Genomic DNA, 9,653 nt, shown 5'->3' with positions numbered 1-9,653 from the left:
GCTGATAATAAAAAAATTCTAGGATTTGAAAATATTATCTGCATGTGCATATATATTTAGTTATTGATCATGAATGTCTTTTCTGATTATTATAAAAGTTCGAAGAAAACACTAATAAAACAACAAAAGATCCAAAGAAAAAAAAAATCTCCATCATGTGAGGGCCTTTATGAAACACTGATGACTGATCTATATCAACTGTGGCCCATTTGGTTGAAATTAAAATCTGTCAGCAACGTATGAGAGTTGAAGAGCCACACGCAATACCATCAAGAAGTAGCTCTCAATGTCAAAAAAGATACAATTTTCCAGATGGGGATTTGGATTTGAGTTTCACCAACCGATTGGACGTATCAGATTAGCAAACAAAATCTCATACACCATTGATTTTCATTCTGGACATGTTAGTCTAAGACAAAAATTCGACCCAGTAATGTGTCAAGAAAAGTGTGATTCTGATTGCCAAATCAAGACTTTAATCCAGTAAAATGTTGTGCACGTACGAAATGTAATCAATCAGTTGGTTGCTTACATGAGAATGTTATTTTCATACTGATTATAGAAACCATTAGAGAGAGTTACCAAAGTCAATAGAAACTTCTGTGTCGGGGCTAAGTTAATGAAGAACTGGCCAAAGTAGCTGCACTTTCTGGCAAAAGTAGATTTAAAAGGCCAGAATCACAGGCTATATACTTCAAAATATAGGGTCTTTAGTATTTTATAGTTTAATTTATATTTGAATAAGCATTATAAAGAATAGCATTTTTAACATATTCCAAAGTTGGGGACCGCAATTATTGAACCATAAATCTTGCAAAAATATCTTGCCATTTCATTCCCCAACACACAAACAAACGAACAAAATAAATAAAATAATGGAAAATTGTAAACTTTCGGTATCTTATAGGTATAGAATCGAATCGTTTATTATCCTTATGTTTTTAAGTTTGATGGGCATGGCGAACAAAGAAGATCTAGTCCCATATGCTACCGCATGATATGATTCAAATTCTATGCTTTTTACAGTGACTCCTGTTGTTTAATATCACTCATGGCATGGCAAAATAATTGTGCCACAAAAGTCTGATAGAGAACGTAATTTATTTACTTCTTTTTTCTTTTGGTAAATGTAAATTATTTAGTATTTACTTCTTCAAAGTAAAGGTAGGTATTTGCTGGTACAATAAGAATAAGAGTAAGAGACAAAAATAAATAACCATATGGCTAATTTGTGTTTTTCAAGGAATAAACGAAGGAGCAGAGCTACAGTTGAAAAATAAATTGGGTATGTCTGTCACTGAGTCCCCATCATGACCCGTCCCATTCTTGCTTGCACGCCCTTGTAGCCTGTAGGCCACGCCAACTATATATGGGCTTGGGCAGGAACTCTGGTGGTTAACATGATTGTATGCACATGAATATGTATATAGTTTTTTAATATACCTTCATGAAATTAGTCCCTATAATATATATTCAAGCATTTCCATGAGTTTTCATCAAAAGCATTTTCATGAGTTTTAAGTTTCACTGTCTACGTTCAACAAAAAATAAAAAAACCTATCAAAAAAATAAAAAAATATATTTAGCAAAAAAAAAGTTTCAGTGTGTACACTGCTGATAAAAAGTTGACTCCATGGTAGTGCTTTCCACTTCTCCAAGAGTGTCTAAATAATAAGATAACCAACCGTTGTGGTGATCAATTGCTGTCTTTCAGCAAAAAAAAAAAAAAAAATTGCTGTCTCACTACTGTTTTGATAAGCAGTGATGGAACCACATTATGAGAGTGGCCCCTCAAAGTAGCTGGGCTTATCACCCCAAATTTCAATATATATTCATTTAAAAAAAGGTCATATTCTTTAGGAATATTTTACTGGAGTTAGATTCATTCATAGGTATTGAATTACCAACCAATTGTTCTTTTGGCATTTCATCTTTGGTTAATGATTTCAAGGAGCTTCAAAGCAAGCAATGGATGGTGAATTCACTTCATGTGCTCCGAAAGACAAATTGTTAATGACCAAAATTTGACAAGAAAGCACATTCCATGAAAAGCAAAAAAAGACCATGGGTCATAAGGTCTAGCTTGAGAAGTTAAGACGGACCATGAAGGTCCAAAGGCCCAGAAGAAGGAAAAAGAAAGAAAAAGGTAAAAAAGGAAGAGGATCCAAACTTAGGCCACGAGTGGAATCCTTATCCTCTAGGAAGTAGATCCTTTGAGGGAAAACCTAGGAGATCTTGAGAATGACGTGGATGGCTTAGGAGATCTTGAACGTGGGCAATCCAGAAGATAGAACAAACCACTCACAAGTATCCTTGAAAGAAGGAAAGATTCATTAGATTTATCGAAATCAAGAGGCAGATAGAAGTGAAAAAGACAAGTGGTATCGTCGGGTTTAGTACCTGACGTAGGAACTAAGGGATTTCGATCAACGTAGAGGACATGTAGGAAAGGAGAGGATGGTCAGAGGCTTTTCAAGCTCACCCATTGCAATTTCTGGAAAAATGCCAAATCAGGAAGGGTCAACAATAAGGCCCTAGGACCTTGATTTGTCCTTTTAAAGCCTTGAGAAGAGGACTTTGGTTGACACATGGGAAAGCCAAGGTGTATGTTCAAATTCCTAGCAAAAGTCATTAAAAATCCAACAAAACCAAGTATCATCTTTGTAACCTATGGTCCAAGCCCATAGGATCTCGAGTTGGTAGTAAGGAAAAAGTGGTTTGGTCGGTAGGGGAGTGATTTCTGGTGAAATGAGGGTCCTGAAGTTTTCCCTTGGTTAATGTATTTGCTTGGAATGCATAAACCAAAGGAAAACTCAGTTCCTCCATGTGTATGACATCTCCCCATAATTTCCTCCCAATTGTCATTTTCAATCAAAGCTGTCACTCATTTCCAAGAAGGCATCTTCCATTTGTAGCTAAAGCCAAATACTCATTTTGAGTTATAATTACTAAATTAAGCCAAACCTCTGCCCAATGCACTCTTTCAGATTCCTATCAAAGGATATGGTTTTACCCAGCAGACCAAGGACGTCCTCGCCTGGGGTACTAGACCATGTCTACTATAAAAGGAACACCAAAGCATAACGGAGGGTCAATTTTAAAGTTTGGAAAAAAGGGGAGAATTCCAGAGATTCAAATTGATAATTCTGAGAATTCTAAGAGTTCAGCAAGGGAAAGGAGAGAAAGAAAGAATAAAATAGAGAGCTAAGGAAGAGGACTTTGTCCCATATCCTTGACACCATTTAAAATATCACTTAGACTTCAAAGAAACATGTACAAAAACATGCACACATCAGATATCACTCTCTCCCACAAAATCCTCCTCACTTGACTATCTTGGAAGGAAATGTCCAAGGAAAGCTACTTGGACTTGAGTTCTAAATCCCACAAGTCTTGCGCCAACGCACGAAGTCTGTGAGAATTGTGGTCAGGATCCTTGTGGCTGACTCATTTCCACGAAGATCATTTGCATATATGTATATGTTTTAGAATGTATATCCTAACCTGAGGAACTAAAAATTACTTCAAAATATTTGTATTGTATAGTTTTTATGCAGAACCTACAAAGGTAAAAGGAAAGGACAAATTCTAGTAAACATGGAGGAAGATCCTGTGGCTAGGGGACCAACATTTTAGGTTCCTAGATCAAAAGGCCCCGTGGTTCAAGGAACCAATGTTTTGGGTTCCATGGATTAAAGATCTAGTACCCCTGGGAACCACGAACCTACATCCTAGGAACCGCTGGTGGAGGTACCACCACAACATCTTTCCTACGTCCTGGGAATTGCTGGTGGATGAACCACTAGAATATCTTTCTCATATCTTGGGAATTGCTAGTGGAGGAACCATTTCAACATCTTTCCCAAGGATTCATTATGGAGGAACTAAGCGAATGAACTCTTTTAAATGTTTACACAGTAAAAGATGAGCCTTAAATATTCTATTTCATCTCCTTCTCATTGTGAATATTATGAATAATTCTTTTACTCATTTTGTAAGGGTAAAAGATCATTTTAAGACATTAAAACACTTACAATAATATTTTATTGCTTAGGAGGAAATCACATTTTTATCTTGAGGAGCTCTATGTGACTTGTGTACAAACCGGTTCATATAACGACCCCAATAGGCCGCAGAGAACCGAACCCAATCCAACCAACAATCAATCAGCTATCCTTGGAGGCCCAGGATCTCTTGTCATCAATGGACCTGGGTACCATCCAAAAAAAAGAAAAGGAACCCACACTAATGAAACTCCTGACATGCTAGCTAAAGAAGGCAGGGAAAAGAAAGGAGACTTGTGGAATATTTGATCATTGTCCTTATTTTGTTATAATGTTTATCTATTGGATTGTATGGACATTGGCACATTAGTTTATTAGTCCCTTCTTAATAATTATGTACCTAGCTTTTAGATGCATTGCCTACTTTTATCAAAAAGAAAAATGTCATAATCTGAATTGAGAATGTAATTCTATGTATGTTGCATGATGGAAACAAGATAGAATGGAAAATTATAAAATAATGTGTAAGTACAATAAATGCGTGCTCATTTTTTCTCATATGAATACTAGGTCCCAACATGAATTTAGTTAGAAAGATTTACTCTTATATGAGAGGAGGGAATACACATTTATCATATTCTAGTATTCTTACAATATGCTATAATTAGCCATGACAATATAATGGCAACATAATGTCAACAAAATGGTGACAATACAATGACAACATAATAACAACACACAAATTGGTTATATATATTACAGTTTCCTAGGACTAGCTTACAAATAGTGTTCTCAAAATAAATTTCCTCCAATGAAATGGTCTTCTTAGAATAGAAATCCACATCTTCTTATTGAAGGAGCATTCAAAGTTCAAGTGATTTCTAGTTTCAATTGTGCTTCTGCAAAATGTGCATAACAAAACTCATCCATACCCACTGCTTGAAAGCCTTTTTTCTTTTTTAAACCCCTCTACTTGAAAGCCTGTTTGTAGATATCAATTAGTATTGCATTAGCACCGTGTTGGGCCAAAAGGGGATGAAAGTAATTAGATATCGTCCCACCATGGCACATATCATTATCTCTGTTAGTAAAAATCAAGTAAAATTTACCTAGGAGCATTGCTTCTTCCTCTCACATGAGGGGTGGGTCTCATGGTGGGACCCACATGTGGAGCCCCATCTCTCATGTGAGAGGAGGGAGCATTACTCTAAACTATATATCTGATCATTTTCAATAAAAACCTATTTGTTAGAATATATAGGTTGAGGTCAAGAATGTTTTTAAAAGAGTCAAAAATTTTTAATTTTTTTTTTTAATAATTCTATTGCACAATGGAGGAGATTTAAATCTTAAACGTTTTTTTTTTTCTTTTTCTTTTTTGGTTTTATATTACATTTCGTGGGATGTCATGCACACCTTATTTTAAGGTAGTATTATTATGAATCAAATATTACTAATTTAATTTCCTGTTTTAAAGAAAAAAGGAGAATGTAAACTTAATTAGAGAAAGATGTTTAAGATTAGGTCAAAGACTTAGCAATTATTTTCAAACACTCCTGGCCCTTTTGGGATTCATAGCCCCTCCAAGCTTATACATAATCATCAAGTCATGAAAACTTATTAATCTCCCAATTGCATACATGCTTCATTTTTGTTTATTTATTTATTTTTTTTGTGTTTCTTTCTGTGTGCATTTACAGAAAATACTTCCAACATTGATTTTATCATGTTGTTATGACTTTGTCAAAGAACGATGATATTCTATTATTTTAGCTAATCATGGACAAAACTTGTATTATGGATTGGACAATATCTTTAAGCGCAATCTGGGGTTTTTTGCAGAAAAATTTTAAAATCACATAAAATGGTACATTTTGTGCCACAACTATTCACGTGGCAGATTGAAAATTTATGTGAAATTGACAAACAACCAGTCACAATTTAACATGTAAGATAGTTGTGGTACTACCTATAGCTATTCCAAGAAGCATGAAAAAGTCTCTGCCACTTCTTCTACCTTAAAAATTGACACGTTTCTAGTCTCCTTAAACTTTGTGTGCCATTTGTCAGCAAAAGAAGAACCATGAAGAAGTCAATTTGCGACTTCAACTTCATTCTTTGCCATATGTTGATCTTACTATTTGTGCCCAACAATGCCATGTACGTGTAAGATTTGCCGAAAATCTTATACGTGTGCCAGTTGGCATGAGACATGCAAGGCCTAGGAATTGCACTATATAAAGGAAAGCACTGTTGCAAGGAAGATATACAGACTGAAGACTACTGTACCTTAACTAGCGCTATAGCAAGTAATTCAATTGAAAGGTGTTGTGAAAAAATGGCAGATATTCGAGGAGTTTCAGGCATGGGTTGTAATGACAAGTGTGGATGCACTGTACCATGCCCCGGTGGTGTTTCCTGCAGGTAATCACTCAGTGTTAGATATATATGTGTTGTGCAATTAGCTCCCCATGTTTTACTCATATAAACAAACATGGCCAGAGTGTGTTTTTCATTGTTCATTTAATTATGTTACAAACGGTTATATGAAAAGCATTAGAGTTATGATAAGGATACAACAAAATGTAGACTTGAAAAGAGTTATATAGGGTACTCTAAATAATTCAATGCAACCTTTTTGTACTTTGACCCAAAAGAATTATATAAACAAACATGGATTTATATATGAGTATTTTTCAATGCAACTTTCTTATACTTTTATATACTTTAATCCAAAAATTACCACCAAACTTTGTGAATATGGATTTATACCTAAGTAAAAAAAAAAAAAATTTGAGTTTTGCAATGTGAATCAGGTGTAGTAGCAAGGATTCAACCGCGAGTGGGGGTGAACACAAGACATGCACCTGTGGCCAGCACTGTGGGTGCAACCCATGCTCATGCCCAGAGAGTGCAGCGGCTGGTGGGACTGGCAGGGGCTCATGCAAGTGTGGTGCTGGTTGCTCATGTTCAACTTGCCAAGCCTGATTTGGAGAACTATAATTAAAATATTATCTACTCTGTGATAGGTTTTTTGGTTTATTATGCAGCTTTAGACTATTAAAAAAGCCTCATCATCTATGTGATGAATTGTTAACTAATGTTGATTTGTGTATGGCTTTTCAAGAATAATTGAAAATAAATGGCAACCTCTAGTTGTGTATTTAATTATTTCTACTATATATGCTATAGAATGTTCTTCTGCTCTACCTTCTTCTTAATATTTTTTTTTTCCCTTTAATTAGTTATGTGGGTGGTACAAGATAGAGTATCAATCCAAAATAAGAGGGAAAAATGGTGAGATTTATGCAGATATATAATACGTGACGTGAACATTGACTCATTGAGTTATTGTGTGGAATGATTATTTCATCCAAAAATAGAAAGATAAACTTTTTGGTATTTTATTTTCCAACTGGAAAACTAAGAATGCAGATTTTACAAATAACAGGATTTTCATCTCATATGACAACAGAACTTTACCTTAAAATTTGCATTTTGCCTAGATCAAGTTTTAACTTGATAAAAAAAAAAATGATACAAAACTAACTAGGGTCCAAACCTCCATTTACCAAACCCTGTTGGTGCCGGTAAGGTGAGTGATAAACAACTGTCCCTTTTCCCAATAGAATTGTGAATCTCAAAATGGAATTTGAATGAGGGGGAGAATTGGATATAATTATAATTAATTTCCAAATTAACTCCTAATTGCTAAATTAGTCTCAAATTTTAGGTCTTGGGTTCTAGACTTCCAGTCCTTTTGAATCCTTATTAGTGAGTGAGTTGATATCCATTTCCTTCCATGTTGTTCTAGGCGGCGTGTAGGGATTTTCATCCTCCCTGCCTATGCATTTTTTCTTTTTACCCAAAAAAAGTTTCAAATTAAACATATGATTTAGAGGCAATTATAGCTTTGTATTTGAGAATGACTTTTTTTTTTTTTTTTTCATTCTATTATATGTGAATTTTGTTTATGTGCAATTTTTTTAAAATCTTACTTTTTAAATATAACTTTTATTAATTTTCTTTTAGTAAGTAAATAAATTAAACATATCAATAAAAAGATAATACAAACACACAGTACCGAGTCAGATTACACAATTATTTTTTTATTAAAGGAGTGCACAATTTGTTCAGTACTAGTAATAACTAATATTATGAATCCTAGAGTTTTTAATGGACTTGATCATGTGAATTGGATCACACAGCATCATATATGTCCCAATATTTTAGCAGTAGTAAGAATGATTATAATTATAGTGTTGGGTTAAGATTTTTTTGTTGGTGGCACAGTTACTGAGAACAACTAATAATAAACAAATTCTAGGATTTGAAAATATTATCTGCATGTGCATATATATTTAGTTATTGATCATAAATGTCTTTTCTGATTATTATAAAAGTTCGAAGAAAACACTAATAAAACAACAAAAAGATCCAAAGGAAGAAAAAAAAAATCTCCATCATGTGAGGGCCTTTATGAAACACTGATGACTGATCTATATTAACTGTGGCCCATTTGGTTGAAATTAAAATCTGTCAGCAACCTATGAGAGTTGAAGAGCCACATGCAATACCATCAAGAAGTAGCTCTCAATGTCAAAAAAGATACAATTTTCCAGATGGGGATTTGGATTTGAGTTTCACCAACCGATTGGACGTATCAGATTAGCAAACAAAATCTCATACACCATTGATTTTCATCCAATTTTGGACATCTTAGTCTAAGACAAAAATTCGACTCAGTAATGTGTCAAGAAAAGTGTGATTCTGATTGCCAAATCAAGACTTTAATCGAGTAAAATGTTGTGCACGTACGAAATGTAATCAATCAGTTGGTTGCTTACATGAGAATGTTATTTTCATACTGATTATAGAAACCATTAGAGAGAGTTACCAAAGTAAATAGAAACTTCTGTATCGGGGCTAAGTTAATGAAGAACTGGCCAAAGTAGCTGCACACGAAACAAAGATATGAACTAGGTAAATAGAAATGGAAAAAAGATGTTTCCAATTCATCAAAATCAGAAGCTTTTTCTACATCTATATGATCTAAAAAAGTAGATCGATATTGCCCATATAATGAAAGTAGATCTTAGTCCATGGAGTCCCAAGAAGGTAAGAACTCCAACCTGTCCGATGCTTCTTCGGCCAAATACGATATACAAGTGGGACCTGCACTATGAGCAAGCTGTGCGAAAAACCGCTTCTTTTTTCCGGTTTCGCAACAACTTGGGCGAAATGGGGTTCTACCGGGAAACCATGGATTTTTTAGTTTTCGCCATTGGTTACTAGTCGAGCCACTAGAATGGAATGAGATAAGAATCTCTGGAGATCTTTCCTCTCCACTTACTCATAACAGGCTTTCCTTCTGTAGAAGACTTCTTCCGAATGGCATAATTGTCCGATTTTTTCCTCGATCTGCCTTGAAGACTGACTCCTCCTACTCCTCCTTCTTCTTTAGTACAGAATCGTCGTTGGTCCTTTTGATCACTACTTTTCTTGAGTTTAAGAAAACTCCTTTTTTCTTAAATGGGTTCTTCTTCTTTTTTTTTTTTTTTTGCTTATATTTCCTATGTTATTTGAGAGGTTTCTCCTATCTTCTTGTTTTATTCCCCGACTTTGTAAGCCTATTCGCCGCCACTAAAT

The 9,653-nt window shown here is 34.6% G+C and overlaps 1 long non-coding RNA gene across 1 annotated transcript; it reads left to right on the top strand.

The window, feature by feature from the left end:
* Window positions 1-6,260: 6,260 nt before the first annotated feature.
* On the top strand, window positions 6,261-7,175 carry LOC115966266. The gene is made up of 2 exons (XR_004086376.1): window positions 6,261-6,428; window positions 6,821-7,175. It is a non-coding gene; the product is annotated as an uncharacterized LOC115966266 (long non-coding RNA).
* The last annotated feature ends 2,478 nt before the right edge of the window (window positions 7,176-9,653 follow it).

The sequence above is a fragment of the Quercus lobata genome, chromosome 11 (genome assembly GCF_001633185.2).
Source record: "Quercus lobata isolate SW786 chromosome 11, ValleyOak3.0 Primary Assembly, whole genome shotgun sequence".
In the NCBI taxonomy this organism is placed as follows: domain Eukaryota; kingdom Viridiplantae; phylum Streptophyta; class Magnoliopsida; order Fagales; family Fagaceae; genus Quercus; species Quercus lobata.
The sequence above is the reverse complement of the archived record's forward strand: the minus strand, read 5'-3'. Positions and strand labels throughout refer to the sequence as shown.